The sequence below is a fragment of the Myodes glareolus genome, chromosome 1 (assembly GCF_982192425.1).
Source record: "Myodes glareolus chromosome 1, mMyoGla1.1, whole genome shotgun sequence".
In the NCBI taxonomy this organism is placed as follows: Eukaryota; Metazoa; Chordata; class Mammalia; order Rodentia; family Cricetidae; genus Myodes; species Myodes glareolus.
In genome coordinates this window covers 91,403,374-91,419,556 of record NC_142026.1, presented here as the reverse complement: position 1 = coordinate 91,419,556, position 16,183 = coordinate 91,403,374, and positions in this window count along the sequence as shown.

Genomic DNA, 16,183 nt, shown 5'->3' with positions numbered 1-16,183 from the left:
TGGGGAGACAGCCAGGGGGATTCACAACCACTTATCTAGGCAATCAAGCTATGAAGAAAAATTATAACATTTCCAAAACTTGTTGAAGAAGCCACAAAGTGGGGGTGGGGCAGACGGCCCACAGCATGAGGAGAAGTCAGTTGGAGGAGGACCAGTGGAGCGCTCCACCTCCTCCAAAGCAAAATTGACAAACTGTTCCGTCGTGACTAAGCACATTGCTTTGGTGTGACCACTTTCCTTCCCCAACACCACAGTAAGGAGATGCCACCCAGGAGAAGGCAAGCCATTCCAGCTATGCATGGAGGTGATCAGAGAAGATGCCTATGCATGCAGGGAAGATGCTAGTTAGTAATTTGCCCAGTGATATCGCTCATTGGTAACTGAACAGGAAAATATCTGCTGCCCTGATAATGCTTTACCAAGCACAGCAAGTTCCTGTAGATCGTGTCCTCTGTGTAACCATGAACACAGCAGAGAGTTTGGGAACACAGGAGCCTGGACCTGAATCCTATTGACTTCATGGCCTTGAATAAGCTTTACAAACATTCTAGGTATCCTTTATAATGTATGCATATTAAGTCTACCTTGGTTTTATGGAGAAAACCAACAAGAATTAATCATACACAAGAAACACACAGTTAGAACATTGACAGTGCCCAGATTGATTCAGTATTGCTTCTGAAGACATTGTAAGACAGGTGAGACATTTTTCATGCCCTTAAAAGCAGCCAGAGGCATCTTTTGCCCTTCTCCACATAGCTGTCTCAGTCGATACTGTCATCCTCATGCAAAACAAAAATCTGTCGTTAAGGTCACTGGGTGAGGCAACTATATTTGTCTATATGTAATACCACCTGTTTGTGTGAGATGAACTTTCCCAGGTGACTGCAGTCCCCACGAACTCCAGGAACCAAATCCTATCACTGCAATGGGCGGCCACCCTCCCAATCTAAACATTTCTCCTCAAGCCTTGTGCTTCTCTCAGGCTTTCTGTGAGAACATCTCAGACACAACCACGCCAGGGGTGGCAATACTGCATAACAACACTCACGTTGCCAGCGGTTCTGTTTGGGTGCCGCACTGTCAAAACCATGTGGAGTGGAGCGATGAGTACGGTTGCAGCTGCTCATCATTACCCAGATAAGCCTGAGAAGCCTTCCAATTAACCTTAGGGTGTAATAAAGCCAATCAGCAAATGAAAACAAGAATTTCTCACTTACTGAAATGATGTTTAGCTTGTAATTGCTGTGTGGGAATGTCAAACTAAGAGGAAAGCATTAGGGAAATTGCTCTCCTCCCCACAAATTGATGTTTGGTAATTATCTTTTTAAAAGTCAAGACTAGCATTTGATAGACTCAGGTATTTTATCCTAACCTCAGGATAAGTTTAGACATATATCTTGTCTTTTTATGTAAAGTAGTATACTAAAGCTTAAAACATGGGAATTATGGCATACATTCTTCTTTTTTGCCAGTCTTGTGGCTTAAACTCTAGATAGTGAGAATTAATTGGGAAAACCTATTTTCTTTGCAAATATGTTTAAAAATTCCAGAAAAAGAAATCAATAAAAATACAACATTCATGTAATTAAGAGATCTGCCACAAATCAACATAAAATTATTAATGCTAATTAAATAATACTATTTTTAAATCATATTGCATATGTGTGTTGTTGTGTAGGCTAGGTGGACAATACAAGAATAAAATAACTAAGAATAAAAATAACTAAGAATAAAAGAACTAAGTTCATTGATTGATGTGGGATACCCCTTTGTATGCTGTGTTTACCATTAATGAATAAAGAAACTACTTTGGACCTATAGCAGAGCAGAACTTAGGTAGGTGGAGAAAACTAAACTGAATGCTGGGAGGAAGGAGGTAGAGTCAGAGAGACGCCATGTAGCCCGACCAGAGATGGATGACAGAACTTTAACCGGTAAGCCACAAACATGTGGCAATACACAGATTAATAGAAATGGGTTAAATTAATATTTAAGAGTTAGCCAATAAGAAGCTAGAGTTAATGAACCAAGCAGTGTTTTAAATAATAAAGTTTCTTTGTGGTTATTTTGGTTCTGGGCAGCTGGGACAAACAAACGGCCTCCTCCTACAATTAATTTTGCATGAATTCAACAACCAAACTGGCTTGAATTGGTACAGTTATGAAGCATTGCCACTACACTAAGATTTCCAACCTAAGTATGAACCCATCGTGCACAAAATTCTAAGAAACAACTAATGAATATCAGTATAAAGTTGTAAATTTCATTGTGAAAGAATACCAGATGTAGTCAAGTTGACAACCAAGAATAGCCATCACAATTACTAATAATAAACTATACCTTTTATTCCATTTTCAAGAGTTTTTTACCTGTCACTTGGCCGTGAGGAGAATGTTAATATATGATGGATATAAATGAATGGATGTGGCTGTCCATGGCTCTATGTGCTTCGGTCATTTGTACGAATCTTTGGACTCATCACAGCAATATGAATATGAATCGTTCTGTCAGCATAAGGGAGCTCCCTAAGCCTACTTTTGTGCTGACACTCCCCCCTCGTTCCTGGTAATCGCTAGGCTATTCCCTTCCTTCCATAGTCATTTTTTTAAAGTTTATACCTTAAAAAAGGTATGGTACCTTTTGAGACTGGTCATATTGCTCTTGAGATTTATCCAGATTGCTGTTTGTGACAAAACTGGCCCAGTTGTTATTGGTCATCATCCTTTCCTCATCATCCTTGAAAGGATGTCCAAGTTGTCCCCAGTTTTTGGTTTAGAATTAAAACTGTCAAGAACATCCATGTGCAAGCGTTTTGTCAGCCTCTGTTCTCATTTCTCTGGGACAAATGCCCAGGAGGGCAGTGTCCTACAATAGTGCCATGACTAGTTTGGGGAGAAAAATCATCATAGATTCTCACCAGTGATGCACAAAAACCTGGTTTCTCTACATTCTTTCCAGCATTGATGTTTCTATTCCAGCCATTTGAAAGATAGGAAGGGATATCTGAGTCTGACAGCAGAAATAGAAATGTAAGTTTTCTGAAAGTCCTTTGCTGGGTTCCCACCTGGGGTCATGAACCAATGACTCACTGACATGAGCATTTGCTAGTAACGCTGACTGAACCAAAGAGTCTACTATATAACACACCGCTCACAATGTCGTCAGGACAAATAAAGAGGTGTTGGAGAGGCGGTAAGATGAAGAAGCAAAGAGGGTGAGGTTGTTTTGGTCTTTGTTTTTGTTTGTTTGTTTGTTTTGTTTTTGTGCTTGATTGCTGTTTTGTTTTGATTTTTTAAAAATTTTCTTTTGAGGGGGCACTGCGGGGATGAGGGGAGGATATGGAGGGACCAGGAGGTGAGCAGAATTGGGGTGCATGATGTGAAATCCACAAAGAATCAATAAAGAAAGTATGTTTAAAAATGGCAGGTGACTTGTTTTTTTAAAAAATGTAGGAAATTTAGTATGTCTAGAACAGGAAGAAAAAGAAAGACAAAATGGACTATATCCAGTGTTTTGATTATATGACTTTCATGTCCCTGATAAAGTAGTATCAATAAATAAGGATCCATGGCTGCGAATGAGTTAAGTTTTCCTTCAGCAAACAGGAAATGCTAACTGCAGTTTGAAGGCTTCTGAAAACTTAATGAGAGAAGCGCTCACCCATTAGCCTCTACCAGCATCGCACTGTTTTCAGCTTCTGACCCTGTCCGTGTAAGTTGTTAGCCTCAGCTCCAGGGTCAAGAGCTGTGCTTCAGGCACTCACTTTAGACTCGGGCTGTTATGGACTCAGTACTTTCTGTTAATCCAAGTGATCTCTGGTGGAAGAAATTGTTCAGTTCCCTAACTGACCAACAACTTCCCTCTCAAATCCAAGTCAGAGGCAGTACTGAACATCTGCCAGGGATGCTATTCTGCGGCATCAGCAGGTGGCCCCGGGGAGGCGCCCTCCCTGAGTGTGATGGGTACAAGGCCTGGTGGGGATTAAAGCATAAAGCCCCAACTGAAGCACTGGCTGTGACTGCTACAGAGTTTCATGGGAACAAGAAGATGAAATTTTCAGTTGAACTGCTGAAATAACAAGAAACTTGAAGAAGCAAGGAAAAATCAGTTAACACTTAATTTTTAAAGATACTCTGAAAAGAAAGCGCAAACCTCATTTCACAGGGGGATTTCACTGCTGGAGAACAGTGTGGAGGTCACTTAGGGACATTCAGTTATAGTCATGCTTTGGCTAAATTTATGAACTGAGGATAATATATTAAAAAAGAGACATTCGAATGGCCCCTGCCAATGAGAATATGTGTGCGTGTGCGTGTGTGTGTGTGTGTATTGTCTTACAAAACTCTTCAAGATCACAGTTATATAAAAAAAGGTATTAGCCTGGGTGTTACTGGACTTTCTTCCTCCCCTTGAGTATTGAGAGCCACCGAAACTGAGGTATCCAACCCAAGCAGCAAGGTCAAAGCAGAAACCTCTGGGGATGTCACCAATAACCAGCACCAAGCTGGTTCAGAGCTAGTATGGCAGATCTAGACCTAGGAACCTTGCTGAGCATGAGGCCATGTGCACAGAGGAGCCACCAAGCAGATCTGCTAGTCCACAAGGCCGTTCCCAAGGACCACAGAGCAGAATAACTGAAGTCAGAACTCTTAATGGATTTCCAATCGAGACTACACCAACAGGGATGAAGATGAGAGCAAAATAAAAATAATCACTGAAAGTAAGATGGAAATTACCTTAAAAACAACCCTGTAGTCCCATCGATATTCTTTTTTTCACTATTAGCTGTTTAAAGGTTCTTTGAAGATTCTGAGGTCTTTTACTAGAAGAGACCATGAAAGGGGCCACAGGCTAGCTTCTCCCTCTTCACCTCTGCCAAATTGTGAACAGAGAAAAAACAAAGCTTTCACATCCAGATTTGAAGATAAGGGTATGCATGTATACATGTGTGAGTGTAAGTGTGTGTGTGTGTGTGTGTGTGTGTGTGTGTGTGTGTGTGTGTATGCTGGAGCTAGTCATAGCTGGAACTAACTATTTCAACTCCCACGGCATCTTTTGTAAGAATCTCAAGGCAGCAGGGTACCCCATTCCTCATCAGGAGAGTGATCCTGGAGAGATGGCTCCTCCAATGTCAGTATAACTGGCTTTTTCATGTTGATAAATACATGAAAAAGCCCTCCAAATGCTACTAACACAGGAGGGAACTGGTCTTCACCAGATACTGTGTCTCTTCTCAAGTTAACCTCAAAATTTAATTTGGACGGGCAAGTGAAATATGAAATTTCCAACTATGTTTTCCCTTCTCACCTCTCACCCCCTGCCCCTTGGTCTTTGTCTTGTGACCTAAAAAGTGGTTAGATTTTCTCCCTTGCCATCTATATCCAAGAAAGAATACTGAATATGATTTGAAGAAATATCATTCTATTATGGAAACTTTTTATTGTTTGCTGGTTCTTATTTGTTGAGAATGTCTCACTATGTAGCCTTGGCTAGCCAGGAGCTCACTACGTAGTCCAGGCTGGCCTTAAACTCAAAGAGATCCTCTTACCTATGCCTGGAATTAAAGGCTGCACCATCATGCCCAGCTGTGAAAATGTTTTATTAAAAGATGACAACATATGCAGATGAATATATCCATTCTCTAGGCTGGAATGCCATTTTTAGGGCACAGAGGAATTTGGATGAGTTCCTTTCTGCTATTTCTCAAATTCTATATGTCCGGGGTAAGGGCAAAGCTTGCCACTTTCCATTTCTGCACATCTTTGAGGATTAGAGGGCATTTTCTGAATCCTTCAATTTAACATGACTTTGAAAATTGCCTCCAAATTCCAAGCGAGACTTTGGAATTATATAAAACCCTACCAAACTCTGAAAAGACAGAAAAGTTATCAGAGTTAACTTGTAAGGATTCCTTCCAGGGTATAACAAGGTCCATTTTCAGGGTCTGCCTTGGCGAAGGTGAGAAAAGTGGTTGATCCTCAGAAACGGGACAAACCCAGGCTTTGGGGATCCTGACTGTGTGAACGCGCCTTTCTTACCAACAGACATCCTAAGCCTGGGCGTGTTTATAAGTTCCTCATCTGCCTTTCCATCCGTGACCTCTTCCCAGCACCAAGTCCTCTCTTCCATGAGAACGAAGCTGCAGGATGGTGAGAGGAAATGATATCATCTGGGTGGAGAAGGCAAAAGCCTTAGCTGCCCCCAATTGTAAGTCAAATGTGCTGCCTAAGAAAACCAGCTGGCTCACCAGGCTGAGCCTCTTGCTCCAACAGCCTCCCCTAGGGATGGAACACACAGGGTGGGGACAGGGAAGGGATGCCTCTCAGTTACACGTCCTAATCACCTCCACCTTGGAACCCTTCCCTCTTTGTTTCAGCAGTCACATTTCTCCTCAGAGGAGAAGAGCAGCACTACCCCGGCTCCCTTAACCTCCCTCTCACACACAAACAAGCAGGGAAAAGACAACTGACCTTCCTTCCCACGGGTAATATGTAAGCCTGCTGCTTAGATTCTTGCATAGTGCTAATTCTGAACCCTAACCTACAATTATATTTTTTTAAAAAAATAAGGACCTTTTAATGGCACTATCCAAAGCCAGAAAAGCAGTTATCCTCAGAGGAAAAATACATCAGAGGGAAAAAGGCATGTGCTAATGAAACCCACTCTCATTATACTATCCTTTATCTCCTGCCTGCTGCACAGATGAGGTCACCAGAGGACAGTAAAATGGACCACATTCAGAGTAGTGATCACACAGAGAATGCATGTTGATGTATATCAAATATGTAGTTGAAGGAATGGAATCAACCTCTATGTGGGTCTCCTTCTTTTTGGGGATCATTGGCTACTGGTCCATGAGGGTGGAGGGAACAGAAGCAGGGAACAGGGTTCATACAGCTGTGGTATGACGGAGATAGCTCTCTGGGAGATGACTTCAGTGAGACAGCTCTAGTTTATCCCAGAGTATAGTGAAGCAAGAACCCACAGAATCTGGTCAGTAATTATTAAGGAGGCAATGGAAAAACAGATTCATGAATACAGAACAAGATAGACACCACTGCTGATCCCAGAATTCTCCTGTTCTCATTGCATCACCTCTACTTCCTCTCTCCTTTTCCTGCCTATACTTCCTACCTGGCCAATCAGCATTTATTTAAAACATGATTGACAGACTATAAGCAATTCTCCCGCACCACAGCTCTGCTGTCCTGCCCGTTCTGCCCAAGGGTGATGAGGACCAATTGTAAGACTCGCTCTTGTTCCAACAAGAGAGAGAGCACTTGTCCCCCTCCTCAGTTTTATCTAGTCATGTATCTAGAGAAAGCTACTCCCATAGGGGTTATCACCCCAAATATCATTGGCCAAAATTAATCAAATTCTTATAACACTTCCTTTTTTGTCTAATTAAGAACGTTCTAATCCTAATATAAATCATATACAATGAGAACAACTATCAAGTATTGTCCAGAAGAAAGAAAAGGTAAAAACACAAGCAAAAATGAAACCATAACCAACAAGAACTACATCAAGCAAGAAACACCCTCTAGATGTCCAGATCATAGGTAATTGGCAAATTACAAAGATTACTACAAGACTTGTCCTTTCCTGAAGAGTCTAAGTCTTGTACCTAATATGCTCTTAGCAAAGATTTGAGAAGATTGTAGCTGTAACTCTTCAACCCCATCAGACCTGAGAAGGAAAATAATATATTACCTAAGTAAGAAGGAAGTGCAAGCAAGCAACTTCTGAAAAATGCAGGCAATGACCGAAACAGCTGGCTACATGAACAGTTACCTAAGGTTTCTCAGCAACATTAGGGTATCCAACTTTGGCTAAGCCTAGAATATCTGCCAGACCATTTTTAGAAGCAGGAAATTTTGAAGGACTGTTCAACTCTATCTCAGCAAGGTTCAACAGTTGCTTTTCCTTGTGTCCTGTTGTCCAGATTGGACAACATACTTATTGTTAGCAGTTGAGGTAAGGGCAGTTTTTTGCCCAGTAGACTAGTTTTGCCAAGAAGAAAATAAAGTCGATATGGAGTGTCTTCAGTGCCTCTCATTCTCTTGGGAGTAGACTGGTGCTGCCAAGAGCGGTCATGTCGCACATCAACAGAATCCTATTATTAAAACATTTAAACTCTGTATTTTGTAGGTCGTTGAAATATTTGAAGATTGCCTAGCTATATGGAATATATCTTTGTATATCTAAAAAAACCTAACTGACATAACTATACAAAATATTAACTGTTATTAAATATTAACCTGTTATTCTTAATAACCTATATAGTTTAAAGACTAAAGCTTCACATTATAAAATTAAACAAGTTGTAAACAGATGTTCAATATAAGAACAATAACCTCAAAATTGTGACAATACATAAAAATATCTTAGCCAGAGGTAGAAACATATAGTTCAATCAATTAGACAAAAGTAACTTTATTTTGCATGAATATAAAAATATCTCTTTTTTGTTTTTGTCTTTTCAAGACAGGATTTCTCTGTGTAACAGCCCTAGTTGTCTTAGAGCTAGTGCTGTAGACCAGGCTGGCCTTCAACTCACAAAGATCTGCCTGCCTCTGCCTCCCAAATGCTGGAATTAAAGGCATGTGCTACCACACCTGGCAATATACAAAATATCTTAAACAGAAGTGCATACAGTATGAAGAAAATAATCTTACATTAATGTCAATATATAAAAATATTTTAAACAGAAGTAGAGACATATGTATAATATAACAAAAATAATTTTGAATTTATATCAATATACAAATTATCTTAAACATGACTAGAAAAATCATTTTACATTTGTATCAATATGTAAGAATCCATACCAATGCAAATTATCTAAAACCAATAGTTGCTAACTTAGTTTACAAGTAGGTATAATAAACTACTTTATTGTCTTATCCTATCGCTCCCTCATTTCTATATTTCAAATGAGATTGCTGAATCTAATCTGAATGGACTGGCCATGTGTGGGTTGGAGGAAAAGCCTAAGGCCACCCAGATTAGGCCAAGTCTAACCTGAATGAACCAGCCGCATCCGGGCTAGAGGGAAGGCCTAAAGGCCACACGGTTTAAGCCATCTTGAGTGTCAGATGAAGCAAGAACCCTCAAAGTCTGGTCAATAATTTATTAAGGGGTGCAGTGAAAAATCAGGCTCACGAGTACATAACACGCTAGACAGCTCTGCTGGTCCAGCTGCCGTTGTCCTGCTGTTCTGTCCAAGGGTGATGAGGACCAACCACAAGGCTTTCTCCTGCTCCGACAACCCAAAAAAAAGAGTTCTCGCCCCCTCCTCAGTTTTGTCTGGTCCATGTACCCAGAGGAAGCTACGCTCAGAGGGCTAGTCACCCCAAATGCCACTGGATGAAACAGATGGAATTCCCATAACAGTATAAGAAATTTACAGGATTGGGGAGCCTGGGGACAAACTCTAACCTGTATTGACTGGCATGCTCTTATCATATAGCTGGATCGGTGGAAGCCCGGCCCTATCAAAATGGCTAGAGCAGCAACCTAATTATCATGAGGGCAGCAGGGGAAGAGTGTTTACAGGGAACTACATCAAGGATGATCTTTGAGGTAAGTTAGGCATCTGAGCCTAGACACATCCTCCAGATAAGATTAGCTAGAGAGAAGGAAGACCCTTGGAGCTAGGGGGCAGTCTTCCATGTTGCCATACTTGGAGCGAGCTGCCAGGCCATGGTAGACTGCAATCTCTGACCAGAAGGGCCTCCCAAACCCTCTAGGCTCAGCAAGGCAGAACAGGGGAGCTCAGAAATAGAAGAGTTGTGAATTTAATACTTTACACCACCATGTCCTTCCTTCCTTCTTTCTCCACCAAGGCATTCTTATCTCTTTCGTTTTAAAGCAGCATAATGTCCTTGTGCAATGTCCTGTTGTGGTGTGGGGGTGGTGGGAGGTGAGGGGAAGGGGGGTCCACCACACAAACAAGAGTTTCTCCTAGGAATGTTGGGTGTTCTCAGGCAAGAGTGACTCCCAGAAGAGTCATTACCTTTTCTAGAGACCAGCAAGGGGCTATTCTAGTCTTTGGGGAGGAAGCGTGGGATGAGCCTTGTGTTACAGATCATTCCAGGCTTGGTCTGTTTGGGGAAGGAAGGAATCTAAATTAATATCCATTAGAACAGTGTCAGAATGGCTCTGTGTCGTATGATGTATATTTGATGCTTATGCCAGTTGTTCAGTGAAATGGCCCCAGAGAGTTCAGGCTCAGCCATTCTCAATAAACCCTTTCAGGAATCTTTCCAAGTTTTTTGGCCGTATTTGTAGTATATCTTATTGAATTTACCATTATCTGTTAGGTAAATTTCATTTAAATGTTATTAGAAGAATAAGTATCATGTTTTCTTTGCCTTTCCAAGTTTTTCCAAGGATTGGTATGGAAAATCTTTGAAGTAGGGGATCGATGCAGGAGAAAATATCATATGCAGCAAATTCTAGTATCTGCACTAGGCACTCGGGCATGTTACATTTTTTAAAGTTATCTTTCCCAGACAGTTGTAACTGTGTGTAATGCTGGGGAGGGGCTCTGGGAAGTGGTCCAAAGAGGCTCTCTTCCAAGGAAACTTCATGAAAACCATAAAGTGAAGTTTAAGGCTTAAAGGCTTCCTTTACTTACTTGGTTTTAGTAGGGTTTTTTTCCCCCCAGGGGGAAGTTGTTTGTTTACTTTTGTTTGTCTGTGTGTTTGAGACAGGGTTTCTCTGTGTATCTCTCTGGCAGTCCTGGAACTAACTCAGTAGACCAGACTGGTCTTGAACTCACAGAGACCTACCTGCCTCTGCCTGCCCAAGTGCTGGGATTAAAGGTGTGCGCTACCATCACTGGGCTCAGTTTATTTACTAAATAGCCAAATTTTAACAATAAAAATAATTCAGTGGAGAATTTAGACCAGAATTCAGGCTCTGGTTTCACTCTGATATTAAATTACTAAATGTTTGAACAGCAAACTAAATAACCCTATGAATCTCTCACTTTATACAACTCCACAGACACAGACACTCTTAAACACAGAGACTTGGCTATTACCGTGTACCTTACTCTTCCTCTGAAAGGCTATATACATCATAAATGCCCTGATCCATAATCTAGGCATGTTGGCCCACACTCAGTAATCTTCAGAGAAGTGTTTCATGTTTCTAAGCTTTCCATTAAACAAAGAGCTGAGGTGTTGAGCTTCTTTAACAAACATTTTTATGATGCAAAATATTGTGACAGATCCTAAAAGCATACATACTGCCAAAGAAAAAATTCCAAAATACTAGATACCTAGAAATTATCTAAATTTTGCTTAGACTACTATCTACAACCGTATTAAAGAGGGTCGTATAAAGGGAAAGTCAAGGAAAACATAATATTTATTCTTCTAATAACATTTAAATGAAATTTATCTAACAGATGATGGTAAATTCAATAAGATATATGACAAATATGGCCCAAAAAATGGTCTACTTCCTTCAAGAAGTAGATGATGAAGTTGAATGTGGCTATACTTATCTTAATACCAGCACTCTGGAGCTTGAGGCTGGAGCCACCAGTTTGAGTCTAACTTTAGCTTCATAGCAAGATCTTGTATCCAAAGATTGGGAGAATCCCTATCTTTTTGAGTCAAGCTAGCCATGAATCTTGGAACTGGCTTAATTTACTGGGGGCAATAATATGCTTCACAATGCAGATGCTGAACCTGCCTGTATGCATTGAAGCTTGTGCTCTTTGGCTGGGACCTGCTACATCAAGAGAGAAAGACCATGCTAAACTTCTGAAAAATGGTAGTCTTTCTGAAAGAGGAACAAGAGCTCCAGAAGATGGCTATTTTGCCTCCAAAAGCTGGGCCACTAGCACCCATAGCTTACTTCATACAAACTCAAACTACCACCTAGAGCAATCTAGCTCAAATTGCTGACTCCAGATCCATGAACTAAATAAATAGTAGTTGCTAGGCACCACAATTTGGGTGGTTCATTTCTCCATCACAGACAACTGTGCATCCATTTTCTATATTTCATGATAGAGTACAAATTAGTTCAGTGGAATCATAGGACAATAATCCAATCATCTCTAAATTGCAATTAATCCATACTATATAAACTATTATTGTGTAAAATTACAATTGACTTGTTGCTAGTGACTGGTAAGAAAGAAGTATGTGACCCTGTTTGCCCAATGTCTTAGTTTGTTTTTCTGTTGCTATGATAAATCGTTTACCAAAACCACTTGGGAGGGGGAGCGTTTATTTGGCTTACATGTCTCAATCACAGTTCATCATATTCGGAACTCAAGGCAAAAACCTGGAGGCAAGAACTGAAGCTAGACACCATGGAGGAATGCTGCTTACTGACTTGCAAACCATGGCTTCTTCATCTTGTTTCTTACACCATCTGGGAACATCTGTCCAGGAGTTTGTCACCACCCATAGTGGGCTGGGTCCTTTCACTTTAAGGAAATGCCCCACAGATTTGCCTACTGATCAATCTGAAAAAAACAATTATTCAAGATGACTGTAGCTTGTATCAAATTCACAAAAACAACAACAACCGACAAACAACCAGCAAGGCCAAGAAGTTCTTACAGCCGGTTTCCTGGTGGGCAAGATCGCTCTCTGATACTAGATAGTGTCAATGAGCCTGTAATATACAGAATGGGTGTGGCCATTTCTTTTTAGCCTAGAATGAAACCTTGAGCTCTCTCACATCCTGGCCTTGCATGTAACTCTCTAGGCCTCTTTGTGGGAAAACCTCCATCCGTTTCTGTTCTCCATACCAAAGGGAGAGTTTCCAGCTCCTTGGACCCTAGTGGATACATTTTAAATTGTTATCTTTTTAGATTTATTTATTTTATGTGTAGAACTGCTTTGCCTGAATGTATGTCTGTGTATGTTGTGTACGCTGGGTGCCAGCAGAGGTCAGAGGAGGGCATTGGATGCCTGGAACTAGAGCTGGAAATGGCTGTGAGCTGTCACTGTGTGCTGGGAATAAAAGCCAGGTCCCCTGCAAGAGCAGCCAAGGGTTCTTAGCTGATGAAGCGTCTCTCCAGCCCCTAACTGACACTTTTGTCTTTCTTGGGTAGTTATTTCTTATAAACAAGGCGTGCAAAGTCACTACTAAGAATATACCGCTGGCAATAAACATTTGTTGGTAGTTACACAAGATTTACCCCTTTTTAATTTTTATAGAAATTGGAAAAAAGTCTAAAATTTCTGTTTTTCATATATTTTAATCTTATTACAGTCTGCAGATACTCTTTGAAGTGGAAGGATATGTAAAATAATGAGGGAATTGCTGTGAAAGTAGAAAAGACTATGATTTTAGAGTTACATGCCGGCTATGGTAGACAAAGATCAATTTTCTAAAACTCAAAAGAAGGTATAATGCCTGCACTTATCTGCATTTCCTTTTAGAGAAGCCAAATGTATTGATATACTCCAGGATTGTGGAGACGTGGTTTTTACACTCACCAATAGAGGGGAAAGTGCTGTTCTTTAATATCTAGCATTGAAAGGACGCACGCAGGACCGAGTCTGAGACCAAGTAAGATGGCCGAGCACCAGGCAGGGGAATTTTGAGTCAAGGTAATCCTAATTGTTTAAACCCACATTTTAAAGCTTATGTGGCTGTGGTTCTTCTCACACTGGTTATGCAATCCGCCTGCAATAAACTACGCAGGTGCTTACTTTATGGCCAGTAAGGGACAGTGCCAAGCAAGATGTCCACTCTGCTCTGCGTAGCTCTCGCCAAGCGCGGCTCTCTCTTATAACTCACTTCTGAAGGAATCCAGTAAAACGATATATCAAAATGATTTTATTACAGAATGGTATTTTTCCTGAGCATGCATTTGCTCATACTCTATTGCTTCCGAAGAGTGGGTTTCTTGTATGAAGAAAAGCATTCTTTAGCCTAATAAGTGGAGAACTGCTTAAGAACATTCTGTTTCAGAGAAACTGTGATACAAATCTCTGAGAAGTACTCGAGTTTCTTTTTAAAAGTTGTTTAACCCATTATTCATCAAGTTGCCCATTTATGACATGCAGCTTTAACAGACACCATTGACCTGGCAAGGAACAGAAAATGTGGTCCAAGGGTAGGGAAGAAGGTAAGCTATGTGCTGACGCTTTGAACAAGGATGACTGTAAGAATGTGGTTCTGTTGCCAAGGAAGGGTGATGTCCAGGCAGGGAGATGGTGAGTTCCATTCTGATCATATGAAGGTGATTTTGCAAACAAAGAAGCCTAGCAATTGGAAATTCAGGTAAAGGGTTTATTACAGTAGTTCTGACGAGAGGTGCTTACGTCAGCCTTAAGCAGATCACAAAAGCCAAGGCGGTGGGCTGGATCAGAAAGGAAACAATGAGGAGAGAGGAAAGAATAACAAAGTCCAAATTTCTTCCTGTATTTAGGGAACCTTGAGAAAGTTGGGACGGCAACAAGAGAAGTACGCATGGTAGAAGCTAGATGAAGACTCGGGAAGAAAATGATACCCAGAGGTTAACTTTAGACTGCGTTATTGAGTGTGGAGGTTGGGAAGCCTGAGATCTTCCAGGAATCATGGGTGCTCTTAAGATAAGCCCCCCAAGGGAAGGTTTAGAGCCTGGGGGTGTAAGGCGGAAGTAACAGAAGGTACTCTGGCTTAGAAAGTCGACAATGAAGAGAAGTGAAAATGTAGGTTGGTAACTCAATAGCCAAATGGAGTGAATATTCACATTATTTGGAGACATGAGGATCGCACAAGCTACTTGGAGGCACAGCGAGTGATGAGAGATACAGGCAAAAGGAGAAGCTGGTGGCGTTCCAGGAGGGTGAAGGGACTGGGGCCAGGGGTCTGTTTTGCTCCAGGAAAGATACATTGCTGTGGTCTCTCAGACACTTGTGTGAGAAGAACATGCAAACTTTCAAGTAATCATACGCTTCATCTGGGCAGTGTTAAAAATGTGATTCTGTCTCCTGGAAATGCATAGCAATATTCACTGTAACACTTTCATTGTACTGCAAAAACAAACGAAGGAGAAACAGAAGAAGAAAGCCCAAGTACCCTTGAGTAAATGACAGATTAAATTATGCTGGACCCCTTCAATAGAGTGCCATGCAGGCTTTAGAAATGATGAGCAAAACACATAGGCACTAAAACAGAATGGAGCTTCAAATATTTTCACACTATGTTATAAATGACACAGTTTGCAGATGGAATGACCCTCTCCCATTATATTGAAGGTTTTATTACCTGCCTGTGACACTGTTAGGAGCAGTAGACACTGTGAGGTATGGCCTAACTTAGGTCACTGTGGCCTGCACCCCTCAGTGTTCTCCCTTGCCACAAGCAATGCTTCACCCCCAAACAATGGGCTAGCCAACCACAAACCAAAACCTCTGAAATCAGAGACAGAATAGTCAGGCCTGCCCTATCTGGACAGTGAGAGAAAGCTGATCAATCCAGTACATCCTCCTGGGGAAGGAAATGTGTATATTATCTTATTTTCTTATACCCCAACTCAAGCATAAGAACTGAGCAATAGATACTAAGTGATCAACAAATACTCGTTGGGTGAAATTATCATGTCAAAATTTAAAATTAAGAGTCGGGTGTGATGGCACATACAGTTAATCCCAACACTCAGTAGACAGAGGCAGGCAGATATCTGTGAGTTTGAGGCCAGCCTGGTCTACATAATGAGTTCCTCAACATCCAGGACTACATAGAGAGAATGTCTTTAAAAAACAAAAAACAACTTTAAAATCAATGGTAGTTCTTGACTTGTGTTTGTTGTCTACATACATCAAAACAAACATATTTATGCTATATAGGCTTATTGTATCATTTATTCTGAAAGAATACCCAGCAGATTAAACCAGGTATTTTAAGAGAATCAAGTTGAGTGAGAAATGAAATAAGAGTCCATTTGCTTTTATTTAGTTAGTTCTTTGTTATTACTTTTAACAAATACGAGTTTCTTCTATAATTTCATTATGTCAGTAAAAGATACAAAAATCACCATAAATAAAAGAGGAATGTGGTCATGTGTGTTAGTCATGGAAAGGGTCATGCCCCCTCCCTGAAGCCAATGCTCCTATGAATGATACAGAAAAATGGGGAAAGTAAGTGTGTGTCTAAAGAAAACAAGAGTAAGCATCATCCATGAGAAAGAGGATGGTGAGGAAGGGAACACACC